This window comes from Coenobita brevimanus, chromosome 74 (assembly GCF_032717465.1).
Source record: "Coenobita brevimanus isolate Jiangsu-jjx chromosome 74, ASM3271746v2, whole genome shotgun sequence".
NCBI classification, from domain to species: Eukaryota; Metazoa; Arthropoda; class Malacostraca; order Decapoda; family Coenobitidae; genus Coenobita; species Coenobita brevimanus.
In genome coordinates this window covers 28,176,387-28,196,482 of record NC_137027.1, presented here as the reverse complement: position 1 = coordinate 28,196,482, position 20,096 = coordinate 28,176,387, and the positions used below count along the sequence as shown (strand labels likewise).

At 40.6% G+C, this 20,096-nt stretch overlaps 1 long non-coding RNA gene across 1 annotated transcript in view; it reads left to right on the top strand.

Annotated features, from left to right (window-relative positions):
* The window catches only part of LOC145407887 (uncharacterized), a 563,348-nt gene that overhangs the window by 60,792 nt on the left and 482,460 nt on the right, over nt 1-20,096 (top strand). The window lies entirely within an intron of this gene.

Here is a 20,096-nt window from a genome sequence, read left to right as displayed (position 1 = left end):
AAGACATAAATGTAAAAGAATGGAAATTGAACTTAAAATGAAGGCAGAGAGATGTAACTAAAATATGGGACACAAGGGAGGGCAAGGGACCGTGGGAGGTGTGGTGTAACTCGAGGTGCAGGGAAGGGTGGGAAAACAGGCGAGTATACAAGACGGTGTAAAGGGACTGAAATTGAGGTCAAAGGGTAGGAAGGTACGAAGAAAAAAAAATGGGGCAACGAAAAGAAGGCGTGGTGTAGCGAGGGACACAAAGAGACGTGACTGTATAGAACGGGACAACAGATGGAGGTGAAGTGAAGGGAAGGAAGACAGGTAGATGGGCCCGGCAAAATGTGAATATAAATGATGGGACAGCAGGACGAAAGGCAAGGGACAGGAGGAGAGATGCAATGCAGGAGAGGAAGAGGGAGAGGGAGGGAGGGAGGGAAGAGGAAACAAATGTAAATGGTGGATCGACAGAAACAAGAAACAGAAGGGGACACGGGATGCAGGGTAGGGGAAATGGAAGGGTGGGAGACAGGGAGATTTAAATGTAAAGGATGAGGCAGTAGTTGGGAAGGCAATGAAGAACAGAGGCGATGGAGTACAGGGGAAGGACAGCAGCAGGGAGGGAGGCAGAGAGATACAACAGTTTGGGAAACAGATGCGATGAAGAGGATAGATGGGTAGATGGGGTGTAGGGGATGATGAGAGGCACGGAAGGCAGAGAAGCAGGCAGGGAGAGAGGCAGAGAGACGTAAATGGTGGGACGACAGACGGGAAGGTTAGGGGACCGTGGGAGGAAAATTTACGTGGGCAGCGAGGGGTCCAGGAGATGGAGATGTGTAAAAGCTGGAATTGGGACGGGACGAACCATTACGCAATATTTGTTGTTCACTCCTTCGCTTTGTCAGTCTTTTTTTTTTTCTTTTGTTAAGCTACTTCCGAACGCTTTTATTCAACTTCAGGTGAAACTCTGAAAGGAGGAATTAAAAACTACCTCTATTAATATGTTCAGTACAGTGATGATATATATATATATATATATATATATATATATATATATATATATATATATAATTTTTTTTTTTTTTTTTTTTTGACTTAGAAATTTTTAATACTTAGGAAGACTTTTCTGCGTTGAAGCTCTTAATTTTATTCTATTTGATTTTTGTTTTCCTGTTTTAAGCATCAGGCAATGCGCTCTTGATTTAATTAGGTTATGAGACCGTTGTACGACAGCTTGTTATGAGAGCTTTCTGTGCATAACCCAGAATTATATTACAAAGCTTGGTTTTACATCCAGTTCATACCAAACCCCAGTAAATACCACAAACATAAACTCATATTAAATGCAAGTATTAGAGAAGCATACAAGCTTCAAAAAGGCATTACGAGGAACAGTGGATGCTCAGCGTAATCATGATGGGATTAAATTCTCTTCTGCCTTTATTGATGTTGCAAAAATATACTGACAATTAACTTTAAAAACCGTGAAACAGCGTGTGTATAGTTGTGTTTATCAGAATTAAAAAAAAAAAAAAGGGTAGAGGTCAAAGGGAAAGAATGCAAATATATAGAGTATGAAAATGCGAACGTGTGAAGTGCAAAGTTCGAATGTAAAAGTGTGTATATTTTATTGGTGTCACTTGAACACGACACAGCCCCGACAGACTATTGCAGGTGTCACTCGCGGCCAGAGATCAACCTGTTAGTGTCGGATATTGCAGGGCTGGTGGTTCCTGGGTGCCGGAGGAAGAGAAGGAAGAAGTAGAAAAAGAAGGTGGGGAAGGAGAAGCAAAAGAAGAAGGATAGGGAGAAGGAAGTAAGAAAGAGTATGAAGGGGAGGCAAAAGAAGAAGATGAGGAATGAAGAAGATAAGGAATAGGAGGAAGAACGAGGGGAACAAAAGGAGGAACATAAGGAAGTGGAAGAGGACGTAAAGAAGTAGAGGAGGATGAACGTGAAGAGACAGAAGAAGGAGGTGGAGACTAGAGATGAAGGGGAAAAAAGGTGAAAAAAGACATGAAGAAGAATATGGTGGATGATGAGGGAAAAAAAGGGAAACTAGCCAAGAAAAATAATGAAATGTAGGAAGAGGACATACTGAGGAGAGAGAAAAGGAAGAAAACACACTGGACTTAAAGTATATGGAGGAAGAATACTTAAAGAAGAGGAAGACAGAGTGGATAAACGTAAGAAGGAACAAAGGAGAGGACAAATTAGATGAACGTGATGCGGAAGAAGAAAGGGGATGAGGAAAGCAGAAGAAAACCTAACAATGGAAAAACAGAACCATCAGGAAGAAGGAGGAGGAAGAGGATGATCAGGAGGAAGAAATGGACGTGAATAAGAATGAGACGGAAAAGCGAAAGACACTGAAGGAAGAGAAGGCCCGGGAAGAAGAATGAGAAAGAGGAAGATGAGGAGGAACAGCTGACGTGAATAAGAATAAGAGCAAGGCAAAGGCACTGAGTTTTCTCTTTTAAATATGTATGTGGAGTCCCCCTGTTTTTCCTGCTTAAGATTCTGCCAAGGGACCCAGAGCGAAGGCAGTCTGGGGAACTTTGTAGGACGTCTCTTTTCTCTTTTTCTTATTCGCTCACTCGCTCGTGTGCACACATATATACGCGCACGCACAACGACTCACATAGATACACACACAGACACATATGCATGAGCTAGCGTACACACAGACACAGATGCACACACATATAAAAACATGCAGATAGATAGATAGATAGATAAATTAGATATAACTACAGATAACTGTGTATAGAGATGTATATATAGACAGAGAGGGAGATACAGACAGACAGACAGACAGGTAATAGATAAGCATACATTATAATATATGTAACGTTGAAAATAAATAGCTAAGGAGAAGATACTAGAAAACCTCCCTAGCCTACCATTATACGATCCTCGTGGTTCTGTCTACTCTTCTTGGTTGCGTGTGGTGGTGGTGGTGGATCGGGTGTATGTTGGTGGAGGTGGATCAGGTGTGTGGTGGTGGTGGAGATAAGGTGTGTGGTGATGATGGAGGATAAGGTTTGTGGTGGTGGTGGGGAATAAGGTGTGTGGTGGTGGAGGATCCTGTGTGTGGTAGCGAATCAGATGTGTGGTGGTGTTGGTAGATAAAATGTGTGGTCTGATGCCCGTGTTATAGCATGTTAAATGATCTTACAACCCTGGACAAGCCCCTGAATACAAGAGTGAACAAAACACTAAACAAATGACTGACGTGTAGCTTTATTCTGGTCTTTAACTTATATAGTGAAGGGATTAGAAGAATAGCGTTGCCATTTCACTGAGGGAGTTAGAATAGCACTTACACTGGTCCCCCAAAAAATGCGTTTTAGAAGGTTAGTACCTTTACATACATAATGAAAATTGTGTTGTTGTCCTAGCAGATAAACGATACTTTTACTGCACTACTTGACCTTAAGCACAACGTTTCCCAGAGTGCTGCAGCTTGTTAATGGTAAAGGGTGAATGTTAAAAAGTCTGAACTCACCTGGTAAAGCGGCTCCCTTGGCTTGGCGACACTGCAGCAGCAGGTGCAGCAGAAGCAGCAGGTGTAACAGTATGGTGATGGCCACACCCCCAGACTACCTCAGACGCAGGGGGCAAGATGGGGCAAGGGAGGTCACGAGGTCAGGTCATCTTTCCTGGGGGTCATCTTGGAGACATCAGCCTGGAAAAATATTAGTGTTGATTATGAGTGTGAAAGTTATAAACACAGGAGAGATGTGAAAGGAGAATATTGCTGATTATGAATGCCAAATTAATATGCAAAAAAAAATTTAAATTGGTGCTGAAAATTGGTGCGAAATCAATATACCCGAGAGATGTGAAGAGAAGATTACTGGTATGTGTAAAATTTATGTAGCCTACACAGAGAGATTGTGTCGGTGAGTGGAAAAAGACGAGTTGTGTTTGGTGATTATCTGTACAAAATTTATAGATGCAAGAAAGGTTGTGTTGGTGCCTGAGAGAGAGAGAGAGAGAGAGAGAGAGAGAGAGAGAGAGAGAGAGAGAGAGAGAGAGAGATGAAGGAGGAGAAGGAGGGGAAGGAAGAAGGAATAAAGAAGAAACTGATTGTTGCCTCGCCCGTCTTTTATACAGTGGTTACAGCGCCCCAGTGGGAGTAACAGTCCTGTATAGGTTTGCTCCCCAGGGGGTGACTTTAGGTTTAACGACCATGAAATACCTCCAAGGAAAGTAAGCTGGTAAATTACTCTTAAAGATACTGAGTTACTGTATCCTAGCCATAGGTCCATAAACCTCGAAAGGGTAATATGAGACTGAGCGATATTGGGCATCAGATTAGTAGTAGCTGTTGTGTAAGTTGCACTCCCAGCCTCATGATCTGAACCAGATGAACTGTAAGCCGAAGCTGTACTTTTTCTACTGTCCACCATCCTTCTTTCCAGGGATAGGAAGTGGTTAGAGCGAAGTTAATATAACAAGGCAGCTCCACCACCCGATTATATTTGTGTCCCCACATGAAGGTGTCATTTTCCAACACCGACCATTAGATTAGAATCCGGAATCACAAACTTGATCAACAATTTCCCCTGTTAATTTCGATTACTTTCTGTAGCAAGAACACGATACATTTGAAGGTTGTGCAGTCTTCTGGCCTCGTTCTTCCTGCAAAAGTAACCATGGCCACGACAGGGAACTGTCAGTAAGTTTGGGATTCCGTGCCCAGAATACCAGAGAAAACAAACTGCGAGTGAAAAAGTTTGATCTTGACCTTCATCGAATGCAGTAAACGGAATAAGAAATTAGCTTATCATATCACATTTGCTTTTAGTGTAAAATTGCTGGAATATCAGTGAAAATGGCTCATTCTTTTCAATTATGTAGTTTTTTATTGAATTCTTGCTATAGCCAACGCATTTATTTTACCTCATGGCAGACTTTTCGAGATATGGCCTTCGTGCATGTGTACACTCACCCCCCCCCCTGCACACACACACCAGTCAGAGAAAATTTTTATCATAAATACAATCGTTTACTTTTGCTTGGGTAAAAAAAAAAAAGTCATCGCAGTACAAGAATTAATCCCCACATCTGAGTTTCTGGGAAGTCACGAGTGTATATTGGAGCCTTAGTCCCTGAACCACAATGACATAAGTTTAGTTTATGATTGTTATTTCCACACTTATTTTTTTTTTAGCTATATATTTTTTAGATTTGTAGGAGACACCGCACACAGGGCAAAGGTTGGACATTATCTCCTGTAACCCTTTCAGGTCCGTGACATCCTTTTAAATCTTTATCTCTCACTATAGTTCTTTCACCTTAATTTCCTCAAGGTTATTGTTATTATGTAGCTTATTTCACGTACCATAGTAGCTGAATAGATAATGCTATGGCCCTATATCCTCTCCATAGCTCTCCGTCGCAACTAGCATCAGAATTTAGGATTAATCTATTCATACAACTCAGTTCTGAAGGTTGAGAAGGAAGGTCAAGTTAGATTTAAAAGAATATACCACACACTTTTATTTAGATAGAGAGAGAGACCCCCTTCAAGCAAGTATAACCCTGTATAATGCAAGGATATACCATTTCCTATTCTGTGCAAGATTCAGGCTTTATAAAATAGAAAGAGGTGTGGGAAAATTTCATACAAAAGTCTCACTTCAAACAGTAACCTGCCGGGTTAACCTTTCACATCAAATAAAGTCAGACTAACCTTGTACAGAATATAATACAGGGTCCCCATTTTCCATTCCCAGGCTTTATCAAACAAGGACAGGCGTGAAAAAATATTATACAAGAATTACACTTCAAACAGTAGCCTGTCAGAGTAACCTTGCGTATCAAATAAAAAACCTCCGAACATTTTCAGTACCATATCGGGGAAGGTCGCCGTCTGACCTGGTGCAACAAAAAGGGTCAACGCCATCCGCTACCGATATCCTCGCCTGCAAACTTCGCTCTTTATTGACTTCACGAGCGGCATAACCTTTTACGATGAGGAGAGGTGCGTGCGTGTATGTTCGTGTGTGTGTTCATTACCTCACAGATCCATATCCGTGGCTTTGTGATCATATGTTAGTTTAATCTATCTGTCTCTCTGTCTGTCCATCTATCTCTCTCTCCCTCTGTCTGCTTGTCTACAGTCAGACGCCTTAATCCCGTAAGGGGTGGCCACAAACGAGTCACTAAGTCACCCTGTCCTCCGCCGTAAATCTGCACTTTCTTCGCCTCACACACCCTTCACACATATTCGACTACCTTCCCACTCCTGTGAGACTTTTTTTTTTTTCTTTTCCGTGTGCACAATAAAAAAATTATAACTGAATATATTAAATGCATTACTACCCAGGTGATATATGGATTAACAGTAAATGTGGCTACTCTTCGCTATATTGTCGTAATGCAAATATTTATGAATGTGCACTTGTATAATAATGTTTGAACTTTATGGTGTATTACCAGATATTGTTGATATACGCATATATAGGAAGTTGGTGGAGAATTTCAAAGTTTATGCACATGTGGAAATGTAAGAGTGGGAAAAGACAGAATACAGTTTTTTTGGTGACTTTGTAATATAAACCATTAATGGATACTGTATAGGGACACCTTCCCGTGGTGACACCAATATAACTGGGCAGGTCCATTGTCTGGTCATATAAACGTCCCTCACTTCCCTCTCTACCCCCCAAAAGAGGATGGTGGACTGCACAAGAGGGATAATTTCAGTCTGCAGTGCACTGGGTTCACATCCAAATGAACTTGGGTTACAACTACTACTACTATCACAGAAGAAAAACCTTGCTGGAGCGGCTTTAATTTTACGAAAAATAAAGTAAAATTCTCCATAAATAAAAAGTGTTGGAGTATAAACGCGATCTCTTCCGGCCAGCTTCTTAGAAATTGCATGCTTGGTCTGCGTGAGGGAGGCCAATAAGGAAACAGTGTGAGGGAGGAAGAGAGGGCTGAGAGAGAGAGAGAGAGAGAGAGAAGTGTGAAGGATGAGGGTGAGGGATGAGTGAGGTAGGATGAGAAAATGTGAAGGGGTGCGAGGACAGTATGAGGGAATGTGAGAGAATATGAAAGACGTGAAAGGGGTGAGAGAGACAGTGTGAGGGAGTGTGGGATACAGTATAAAGGTGTGTGAGAGACAGTTTGAGGGAGTGCGAGAGACAGTATGAGTTATGAGACTGTTTGAGGGAGTGTGAACGAGTGAGAGAATATGAGAGACAGTGAAAGGGAGTGTAAGAGACAGTGTGAAGTACAGTTTGAGAGATAGTGTGAGATAGTACGGGAGACAGTGAGGGAGGAAAGGGGGCTGTAAGAGTGTGTGGGAGAAGTGTGAAGGATCAACTAGATATATGAGGGGGAGTCTGAGAAGAAAGTGTGAAGAGGGATTATGAGAAAGGAATGTGAGGGAGATGTATAATGAGAGATGTGATGGAACGTGAGAGACTGTGAGGGCCTGTGAAAAAACTGTGAACGAGTATGAAAGACTACGAGGGAATGTGAGAAGCAGTCTGAAGGAGCGTGAGAGAAAGTGTGAAGGAGTATGAGAGACAGTGAGACGGTGGAGTGATAACGATTGAATGAAGTGTATGAAAGAGAAGTGTGAGGGAGAACCGGCAGAACTGAACGTCAGATGTGCGATGGAGTGTGAGAACAGAGTGTGAGAAACTAGTGTGAGAAGAAAGTGTGCTGAGGTAATATTACGAAAGGGTGTATGAAGAAAGGACTTGGATGACTATGAAGTTTGTGAGGGAATACAAAAAAGAATAAATGTTGGTGGGGACATTAGAAAGAATAGTCAATAATGAATAAGAGTTGTGTGACAAAGAATAACTGTGAAACATGAGTAAGGAAACGCGTGAACGATGGAAATAAGGTGAAGGGAATTAAGAAAGAAGACTGTAAACTATGAGTGTGAGGGAAATATATGAGCAAAAATGGGAGTATAAATCAAGTGAGTGATGTGGGAGAGTAAAATGAGACTGACTAAAGGTGCAGGTGCGAGGAAGTATTATAATAACTTGCGAAAAGGTAAAAGAGAGAGAGTGTGATTGATGAAGGCGACGATGATGGTGAAGGTGAAGAAGTGTGTGGCCGGAATGTGATGGTTGAATATGAGGAGAAGAATTAGCAAAAGCCGAGTATAACCACAAGATATAAGCATCAGTATGCAATAAGAATCAAAACTCAGTAAAAGTAATAATACTGTAGAGTCAGTTAGCAAAACTAATGACCAGCCAGTAATAATAAATCAGCTCAAATAAAGGAAATAAAAAAAAAAAAACTAAGTAGGAGAGTAAATTAAACCAGCACTCAGACAAAAAAAAGAAAAAAAAATCTTGAAAAACAAAAGAAGACCCGAAGTCAATCAAACGAACCACCTCTCATAAAAAATAGAAATGTAGTTTTACCTGAAAGGCAGAAAAAGGATCAGCACACAAACTATAAAAAAAAAAAACTCAAAAAGAAAAGAAAAGAAATAGAATCAGTTTCAGCAAAGAAGTAATATCAACAATCACTAAACAGGCATCAACACAGAAAAAAAAAAAAAAAACAGTATCAAGTCACACATCACTCACATTAAAAGGAATCAGCACAGGAACACACGCACAGAAAAACTTGCACTGGCATAAAGCGAATCAGCTCTCATCCAAACAGAATCAGCAGTAGTGGAATCAGAAGTCACTTAAACACAATCACATCTCCACAAATAGCATCGCCAGTCTCTAAAATGAATCAGCAGTCTCTAAGCGAATCAGCACTGAGAGGGGAAACCAGAGTGAGGACATCAGAATGAAGGACGTGAAGATTGAGAGAGAATCTCGAAGGAGGAGGTGCGTGAGGAGAGAGACTGAGTATAAGCGGAAGGGAAGGGAGGTGGGGAGGGGGGGAAGCTAATCGCAAGGAAGGGCAGGGGGAGGAGGGGGAGGCATACTATTGTAGTCTTTGAAGGCTCCCTGATGAGCTCTCCTTACCAGTGTATCATTTATTTATTTATCTATTTACGTAACGAGTTAGAGGTTACATTTCACTTCTTCCTTACTTTTTATATTTCCCCGCCTAAGCATGAGGTGAGGTAATAACAAAAATGTATAAAAAAAAAAAAACATTATATCACTTGGGTCTATATATTGTAGAAAAGAGACAACTAGAATGTAATCCGTAACATAAATCGCCAAGGAAACGGTGCCCTCTGAGGTTACAAAAATACTGTTTTAGTCCTCGTCCAGCCCCCAGGGATAGGTCTCTTCACGTGCTCCTTCCCCCGCTGAGAGAGGCAGAATTCAAATGTAATCCCGCAAGCAAGCACTAGCAGGCAACCTCGAGGGAGCTGTGGGAGTGTGGCTGGCCAGGGGAGAGGCTGGGAGCAGAGTAGAGTAGCGAAACACCAGAAAAAAAGGAAAGAGTAGGCAATAAAAGTCAGGGAAAGAGTAAGGAGGGCAACGAAATAAAGGAAAGAACATAGAGAAAAATGCTGAAAGTAAAGTGTGTAACAGGGAAATAATGACAGTAAGGCAGATAGGGAAACTCAAGGAAATAAGTAAAGATTAAGGAAAGCAGTGAAGAGTAAAAAAGGCAACAAAACTCAAGGAAGAGAGGAATGAGTAAGGAAGGCAGTGAAACTCAAGGGAGAGAAGAATGAGTAAAGAAGGCAATGAAGCTCAAGGAAGAAAGGAATGAGTATGGAAGGCAGCGAAACTCAAGGAAGAATGAGGAAGGGCAACAGTATTTTAGGAAATAATAAAAGATGGGTAAGGATGATATCAAAACTCAGGGAATTACTCGTAAGGAAAGAGTAAGGAAGAGAACGACACCAAGGAAGTAACTCAAGAGCTGAGAAGTACGAGGCTCAAGGAAGAGAGGAAAGGGGAGGAAGAAAGAAAAATATAAGGAGAAAAGTTTAAGTGAGGAAGCGGTAAGTAAATCCCTCGTAATCAGTTGCCTTTTTGACGGTAGACCACAGTTTATTATAGAAAAAAAAAATCTTTATTGTGTCAGTAAGGTACATTAAGAAAGGAAAACAGATTTGCCAAGAAAACCCTGAGTGAAGGAAAACCACACAGCTTGCTTCATTGGTGATACACACACACACACACACACACACACACACACACACACACACACGATATATATACTGATAAGCAATCTGAAGAAAAAAAAATTCTCATTTTCTTGTCCTCTAAAAATGCAAGTCAACAAACGGAGAAGTTGGAAAGATATGCACAAAAATTTGAGAAGCCCGTCTCTCATTTCTTGCCATCAGAAATATATGGAAAAAGAAAATTGCTTCAAAAAGAAACATCTCTCAGTCTCCTTTCTTTCCAGAATATTTACGTACTAGGAAAATGAAAAAAATAAAAAATAAAATAAAATAAAAGCTTGATAATCTCGCATCTCATTCACCATCCTTACAACAAAGGTACGGACGAGGAAAATGAAAAAGTACATGTAAAAATGAAAAAGAAAACTGAAAAACCAGCCTCTCATCATCCTCCGTAAAAATCAGTATTACTCGAGCAAAATGAAAAGTCGAGAAAATTACGTACAGAGGTATTTAAAAACTGCCTTGCATTCTCCTTTCAAAAACATGCATGCAAGCAAAATGAAAAATCGGAAAGATCCATGTCCAAAAAACATGAAAAATCCACCTGCCATTCTCCTACTGTCAAAAAAGCAAGCATAACGAAAAAATGGAAAATAATATCCGTCAGAAAAAAATTGAAAAGCGGGTCTCTCATTTTCCTCCTTTCCAAAAATCATACACGCAAGCAGAGTAAAAAATCGAAAAAGACCCATAAGTGAAAAAAAATCTGAAAAGCGCTTCTCTCATTTTCCTACCCTCAGCCTCTAAAAATTCCTGTGAGTCCTACTTCTTTAGTCGGCCTGCACGTAAACCCGTAGTTAAAGAAGTGCTTTACGCTAAGACTTCAGAGAGGAGGAGAAAAAGAAAATGCGTTGGATCAGAGAGCCGAAATTAACAAAATGAGAATGGATGGGAATGATACAGACAAAGGAAGGTGAGAGGAAAAGAGAAAGAAGAAAGGAAGCAGCGAATGTAAGATTAGGGAAAAGGATAAGAGAGGCGGAGAAAGAGAGAAGGAAGGAAAGGAGAAGAAAATGGTATTGGAGGAGAAGATAAAGGTTGAGAACGTGAGAAAGGAAGGACAGAAATAACTAAGGCAACAAAGAAATAAGGTGTACGTGTAAACCTGCAGTTAAAGATGTGCTTTATGTAAGAATTCAGGAGGGGAGTAGCTAATTTTTCTTTCTTCTACAGGTAAGATGATAACACCATACCTCGCGAGTAACTCTTCTCTTCGCTGGAGCAACTGTTGTACAAGCTCGCCGGTGGTAAGTGTTGAATTGCTTCCTTGATAGGGCGTTAGGGATGTTAGGTTGTTAATCCAATGCCACGAACTTGGATAACCCTTTCTTCCCCAGGTTTTCCCCCGCAGAATGACTGATTTGGAGGTGCACTTGGAATGATTGATTTGGAGGTGCACATGGAAGGATAGATTTGGAGGTGCACATGGAATCACAGATTTGGAGGTGCACTTGGAGTGATGAAATTTAAGGTGCAGATGGAGTGGTAGATTTGGAGATGCACATGAAATAATAGGATTCAAGAGGGGGTGGGATTAGAGGACTCTGAGAAAGAAGCGAATTAAAGTCACACGAATGGACAGCAGATGGAAATGTATGGAGTAAGAAAGGAGGGGATAAAGAAGGATCAGAAATGAAAAAGTACGAAAAATAAAAGGAGCAGGGATGGAGAACAGTAGGAAGGAAAGGGGTGGGCAAGGAGAGGAGAGAGGGAGAGGAAGTGAGAAAGAAACTAGAGAAAAAAGTAAGTAGATTAGGCAGGCGTCCCTGACTTAGATCAAAGGGCAATAAGGAAAAAAAATTGGCATGCAAATGAAAGTGGGTGGTAAAGGGGGAGGGAAAGAGGGAAAGATGAATTAAGGAAACGAAAGGATGGTATAAGAGAAAGGGCAGGAGGACGGGAAGTAATTACGAAAAAAAAAAAAAAAAGCAAATGAGAAGGGAGTGGAGACGGAGACGGGACAGGAATGAAAGGGTAAAAGATGAAAGAAGGAAGCAGATGCAATATAACAAGAAGTCAGAAAGAGGAACAGGGAGTAACTAAGGAAGAAGGAATAGAGGAGAGGAAAGGGCTTAGCAAAAAAGATAAATTAAAGTACAGGCATGGTGCTATTGCAGGGGAAAAGAAAATAAAGAAATCAAAGGTAAGAGAATAGGGGAGGGCAAATCATATAGGAACGATGGAAGGGAGGGATGGAGGGATATGGTGAGAGAGTAAAGGAGAAAAGTAATATGAAAAAGAGAGACGAAAGGTAAATAAGTAGTAGAGATAAAGGGACAGAAAGTAGGGAGAACTGAAAAAAGTCGAGCAAGAGAAAAGTAATAGAAATAACGGGAGAAAGAAAGTACGTGAAGGAGGACGATTACGAGTAAAATAAAAGAATGGAGGAGAGGATGAAGATATAAATGATGAAAGAGAAAGAAAGGAGTATATTCAGTAAAGAGGGGAAAGGAATAGATGAAGAAGAAGGAGGAGTAGGGGACGAGGGAATATATGAGAGCAGAAAGGAAACAGGAAGAAGAAAGAAGGAAATAAAAGATAATGGCGTAAAAAAAAGGGACTAAAATCAGAGGAGAGAGAATAAAAAAGGGGAAACTGCTGAGGTGGCTGGGTTGGAAACTTTGAGTCCTTTTCATCATTCTTAAGGGAATTAATTATGCATGATTATTTTTCAGGAAGTAGATTTGTAGGTTGGATCAGCACTTTCTCTCTCTCTCTCTCTCTCTCTCTCTCTCTCTCTCTCTCTCTCTCTCCGATGAACTAAGTGGCAAGAAGGCGCTCCCCAGATCTGACAGATGATGGCAGGCTTGTATAAATTCTCTCTTATATTTATGTGTTATTTTAGCGGGTCTTTCACACCGTACATTAAATGAGTGAGAGAGGGGCAGGGGCTTGAAAAATTGTGTGTGTGTGTGTGTGTGTGTGTGTGTACTTTGAAGCATATGTATGTGTGCCAAGTTTCGTAATTAAGACAGGCTGGGCAGAATGTCAAATATCTTCGTACCGTGTTTCAGAATGTAAAGGACAGGGAGAGTAATGTTCTTTTTTTGTTGGCCTTACGCAAACGTTTCAGGGCATGTCGAAATGAACGAGTCTTACTTCTGTCTCTCTCTCTCTCTCTCTCTTTATTTTTCTCATTTTCTCCCTTTTTTTCTTCCAGTTCTTTATTCTCGTTGCGGGAGAAGAGATATTTTTTGAGCAGCTTTTCAGTGCTTGATTTCTTTCTGCATAGAAAGCGAAGATGGAAAACAGACTTTTATATACATTTTCTGATTCTGCTTCCTCTTTCGCGTTCTGAATCTCTCTCTCTCTCTCTCTCTCTCTCTCTCTCTCTCTCTCTCACACACACACACACACACACACACACACAGAATCAATTAATCTTTTCCATCATATACCATCCAATTTACAGTATATATCAACCCAACATCAGACGGTTTTAAAAGGTTACCACTGCTTGACTCGTGTGACTCTCGGCTTAATGAAATCGTCTACTGGAATATAGTACTAGAGTTGCCCCGATCATGAGATGCACAATATTTCCCATATCGTCACTCATACTCCTGTTACTTACTATACTCTGAATACAATCGATTGACATTAGGTGGAATAAGATATCAAAGAAGATGCGACGATGAGAAGGCTAATTTTATGGCTTAAATGATGAGTGTATTCAGTTCTTGTGTTTGTAGTTTATTAATCTTAGTCTCATACAATTTTACTCAACTTTGGAAGAGCCTCTAAAATGGAAGGTGTACATGAAGGCTATATCTAGCCTCCTCAGTTCGAAGATTTTCCCTGAATTGATCTGAATCGTCTTTAATATATTCTATGGACGTTATCGTACTGAAAAGGTTATTATGATCGTAAATTCTCGTGATTAGATTTTTCACATTTTTCGGTCTGACATGCATCAGTAAATGGAATGTTCCCTTTAATAGTTCAGAGTAACACACACACACACACACACACACACACACACACACACACAATAAAAAGAAAAAGAGCAAAACTCAAATAATTGCAGCACCTCCGGAAAATGGGTCACACTTCCATTCCCTCGTCATTCAAGCCCACAAAAGGCACAAAGAGAAGAGCGAAAAAGGAAAAGAACGTCGGAGGAAAGGCACAATAATTTGACCGAACACAGAAGAGAGAGCGATAAAGAGTGCGTGCTGAGGGGGACGTTGTAAAACGCTTATTGTGCCCGCGTTCAATGACCTCGATGCTAGTTGGGATCACCTGAATTGATGGCACGTCAGGCGAAATCAGGTTGACCTCTTTACTGTAGTACCACCCTTTCCTTTACTACAATGCCCCATAATCCTTTACTACAGTACCCCCAACGTTTACTACAATATTCTTTAACCCTTTGCCATAATGTTCTATAAGTCTGTAGTGCAATATCCTTTTAATTTTATACTACAATATCTAAGCTTTCCAACAATATCCCTAATCATTACTACAGTACATCTAACCATTAATTACTATATCTCCGTAACGCTTTACTACAGTATCCCCGAAGCCTTTACTACAGTACCTCTTAAGTCTTTACAACATCATTCACTCCATTACTACAATACATCTTCACTCTTTCGTACTGTATGGACGCATGTGATTTCTTTTAGTGAGGTTAACACAAGATAATACTAATTAGTATGAAGAAACTGTGGTAGTCAGGGGTAGCACCTCTTCCTTAGCGATTTATCTTGCATAGGCCTATTAACTTACACTTTAACATTCTCTTGTATGCTATTTATAACGCTTTCCTCTCGGCATTGTGTGTATCAGTATCACACAAGAGTCTACTGGTGTGTAATATACAGATTACATCGCTAATGAAAAAATGCTACAGTCCATAGGTACAGTATAAGGGGCATTAGATAACTGCATATCTCGATTAACAGGCTTCGACTTATATACTGGACGTGAACCCGGTGGAGTGCAGGCCTAACCTGCCCATCTCCTGCAGGTCACCATCCTCCTTTCGAGCGAGAGGGAGAGGACTAAGGGACAGTTGTGATGCCGGGCAGTGGGGCCACTCAATTATATCGGTGCCACCACGTGAAGGCGTCCCTCTCCAGCATTAAGGGAGAACGAAGAGCTATTATGAAGACTGTAGGGCAACGAAGCACTGATTTAATAAGGGAATATTCGATGAAGGTGAAAGGATGAGTACGATAAAGTATAAGGAGTATCGGATATTGGATTTGGCGGTAAGGAGGCGTCGACCTATATATGAGTATAATGGGAGGAAGGAAGAATGAAGAAATATTATGGAGAATATTAGGGGACCACCCAGTTCATTTCAGTAAGGGAATGCCCGTGGGAGCTGGAAGGATGAGTGCGGTATGGGGTATAAGGTCTCAGTCAGAAAACCCTCCCCTGAGCTGAATGAAACCGTCTGAATGTAAAAGATAAATACAGAAAAAGGCTTATTATTCTAGGGGTTAAGATTTCCCTCAGTTATACAGTATGAATCTTCGTTAGTTTGACTAAGTTAATTAGTTGTGTACGTTTCAGCGAGTGTTAATATGGTTAGGTGTAAATGCAGTGTGAAATTGTGATATTGCCACTACGTGGGGTCAACAGCCTGGCTACACTTACATACACATACGCCTGCGGACATACACACATATATACACGTCCACAGACATGCATGAAATTGTGTGTGAAATTGTGACCCTGCTGCTACGGAGGTCAACAACCCGGCTACACACACACACACACACACACACACACACACACACACACACACACACACATATATATATATATATATATATATATATATATATATATATATATATATATATATATATATATATATATATAAGCACACAAATACACTTAGGGAAATTTTATCCATTACAAAATCACTACAGGTTCTAGACTCTTGTTATTTTCCAATTTCTAGGCATTAAAATCAAGGCAGCTGTAATTACAGTCCTAAGCCCACCCGTTGGACGATAAAATAGTCTTTTTTTACTGATGGCATGTTTTTTTTTTTTCTTTTTCGTTAATACAGAAATTTGTCAATGTCGTCTTTTAAGTTGTTTTTATTATTTTACGAATTGTTTGGTACGTGTGTGTGTGTGTGTGTGTGTGTGTGTGTGTGTGTGTGTGTGTGTGTGTGTGTGTGTGTGTGTGTGTGATAGTAGTCTGTGTGAGTACCTGTATATGTGTGGGTTCTCTAGTTTCTGCTGGTTTTGTATAATTTAGAGCAAATTTTCTACAAAGTTTTCTGGAAGTATTTTCGGGATAAAGGTGGCAGGGTTATTTACACTGGAACGTCTATACTGTAATGTAATGCAGTTGATTTATAGGTAAGGGTTTATTAATTTACTTACCGTATTTATTTTCCTGTTACGAGTCATGTAATAAAGTTTTAGAGCAAAAGGACGATTTCTTGGAGTACTTCTAGTGGCAATAGGTAGATAGATAAATAGATAGATAAATCGACAAACAGACAGATAGACAGACATAGATAAATATATATATGTATAAATGGATAATGAGATAAGCTGACAGATTAATAGATGGGAGGACAGAAAGATAGCTGGATAGATCGATAGAAAGATAAATAGGTAAGTTAACAGATGGATGGATGGGAGGACAGACAGGTATAGTCAGATATAGAGAAATTTATAGATAGATACACCGATAGATAGACATTTAGGGCAGACTAATCAAAATGTACATCATGCCTGTGTGCCATTTTCTCCAAGTTTCGAGGCAGGGGTCAACTCAGGTAACCTTTAATCCACTCAAGGAGAGGGGTACTTACACACACACACACACACACACACACACACACACACACACACACACACACACACACACACACACACATTTAATATTCCTCTCAACTTCAAGGCATCCTAGGTTTGCTGTAAGTAGATAAATATGGAGAGAGAGAGAGAGAGAGAGAGAGAGAGAGAGAGAGAGAGAGAGAGAGAGAGAGAGAGAGAGAGAGAGAGGCACCGTTATAGATGTTCACACGATATCAGACATACACACACACACACACAAAAAAAAAGATATGCAAATACACATATACACTAAAACAACCACCACCACCAACATTTAAAAGCACATCGTAAAAAAAAAAAAAATCAATCACATTTTCTTTAAGGGTTGTCTTTAGGTAGGCTCGGGAAACTCCGTAGCATCTCGTCCTTTGCGATTAAATTTTGCGTACTTCACTTTAACACTCTTTTGTACGTAATATATTCTTCTGAACGTTATTTACATCGTTTAAATATCGACACATTTTTTATCAGTGACATATATGAAGGTACTGAGGTGTAACATGCTGGATAAATGGATAAAAACAACTGTTACGAGATCTGAGTTTTCGTCAAAGGTGCAGTTCAGCCAACCTTAATCTACTCACTTGTAACACACACTCAATATCCCTTCGTCCCTCCCTCCATCACTGAGAGAGAGAGAGAGAGAGAGAGAGAGAGAGAGAGAGAATCAAGACTCGTTTATTTCGACATGCCCTGAAAAAATATTTGTTTAAGACTAACATGACAATATTTTTACTCTCTCGGTCCTTTCTGTCACAAGGAGCGAAGATATCTGACATTTTGTGATGCGTGTTTTAATCACAAAAAACAAAAAAACAGACAGAGACAGCGAGATGGATGAACAGACGGCCTGAGAGAAGGACGAACAGACAGACAAGCAGACAGACAGGCTATTATTATATCTCAAGGCACTCAGAGATCAGTACCTCCTCCAGCGTCAGTGAACCTTAAGATTTATTGCTGTCATTCTTTTTTAGAACAGGAGAATACAAAGGGTCTCACATAGTAAGTTGATTCTACGGTCTTTGTCAACCCTGTTACAGTACCTCAGAAATCGCATGCTTCAGCTGACGCCAGTGAAATTTATTACTTATTCCTGCAGCATCCGGATCAGTACCCGCCTCAAACTCTAATCAGCTCTTCCCTGATCCACTGCCCACCCATCAGCAAGATTTCATTGATATCTGATAAAAAGGCTTTGAGATATGCTGTGCAAAAACAGACAAAAAAAAAAAAAGAAAAAAGAAAGACAGACATGAGTGAAAAATATCCTCCTCTAACTACCTTGGCGGAGGTAATTATAAGTGCCTCGTTTTCTACTCGTATTTCCAGAGAAGGGTCAACTCAAGTTTTACCCCACTAATTTTCGACACACGCACTTTACATTCCGCCTTCTCTCCATTCATCACCATTGATTTCCAGCACACGGGTATTAATATTGTCAAGCTTAATCTTTTCCCGTGCGGGTCGTGACAGATGGGGAACGGGGTGGTAGTCAAGGCCGAGTCTGACGAGAGTAAAAAGTGTAAAGGACTGTAAAAGTTGCGACCCTCATCAGTGACAAAATTTATGGCCTGGAGAATTATCATTAATATTATCAACCCTAATATGGTTATTATTATTATTATTTTTTATTTATTTCTATCATTATTGAACAAACCGTCTAGATCAGTGCTGAAGAGAAGAAATATGATCAGTTATCATTATCATGGTCATTCAACACCAGCCTCGGTAACTGACGATAAAAAGAATATTATGGTGAATTATTATTATTATCAATATTATCGTCGTTTACCTTATGCTACTGTACTGATGATGATGATGATATTATGATATTACCGTACTTTTTTCGTTTCTGATAAAAGCTGTTGTATTTGATGCTGATGCTGATGGTGATGATGACTTTCTCTGCCATATAAGGGGGAAAGAACTATGCTGTATCAGGTCACTGGGTCCAACACTTCTCAAGCGGAGGGGTGGAGGGGGAGGGGAGAAAGATGTGGGAGAGAAGGAAGTGATGGGAGGGAGGGAGGGTGCGTAGCTGTAGGAGAGAGAGAGAGAGAGAGAGAGAGAGAGAGAGAGCGAGAGAGAGAGAGAGAGAGAGAGAGAGAGGTGAAGGATTACCCTTTGTACCTCCGAACTTTTATATTTATCATGATGGCGCCCTTCATCTGTTTATTGGCAAGATGTCTCAGTTTGTTTATTTATTCTTATATATTTTTTCTCATACCGCCATTTGATGTCATTCAGCTCATGGAAGACATCTCATGGTGAAGAAGTTACAGGCAATTCCAATGATAACATTTTCATTTTTATTCGTCCATTTGCCTGGCGTTTTATTCAGCTCAAGAGATCCCATATATAGAGAGGGTTGATACTGTCAGTGTATGTGTGTGTGTGTGTGTGTGTGTGTGTGTGTGTGTGTGTGTGTGTGTGTGTGTGTGTTCCAGGTCTTAATTTCAATTACCTAAATGGAGACCGTTCTATCTCAAATTAGCTGAATATCATGGCTGGGGGGGAGGGAGGAGAGGAGGAGAAGGAAGGAAGAGGAAAAGTTGATAGGAAGGGGAGTTGGGTTTTGACGAGGAAAGAGAGGGGGAGGGTCATGGTAGTGAAAGGGTAAGGGGAGAAGCGAGAGAGGACGAGGGGAAAGGGTAGGTGAATGAAAAGGGGGATTAGAGAGGACAGGGAGAAGGGGGTGGGGAGAAGGCACGGAGGCAGTGCTGGGGCTAAGAAAAAGAAGGGGAGAGTAGGGGAGGGGAAAGGGGGAAGGTAGGAGTGAGAGGCAGCAGAGGGATAGCAAGGAGCGAAAAAACGATCGGGGATGAGGGGAAAGGAATGGAAGGAAGAGGAAGCAGTGGGAAGAAGAGAAAGACGGGGAGAATTAGGTGGGAGACAAAAAAGAGGGAGGAGATGGGGAGGAGGGAGGGGGAATGGAAAGAGGGAGATGGGAGAAAACTGGAGAGGGTGAAGGAAAATTGGCTCGTGGTTACCGGCAATATCTTAGGATTCTTTTATTCGCCAAAATGAGCCCTGGAAGCGAGACACTAAAATTTTCGTCTCGTAGATTGTATAGATGGTTGATACAAGGGAAAGGACACACGAAATGAACAGACAAATAGATAGAGAGAGATAGATAGGTAGGCAGACAGATAGACAGATATCGCAAACTGATAAACAGACGGTAGATGTGA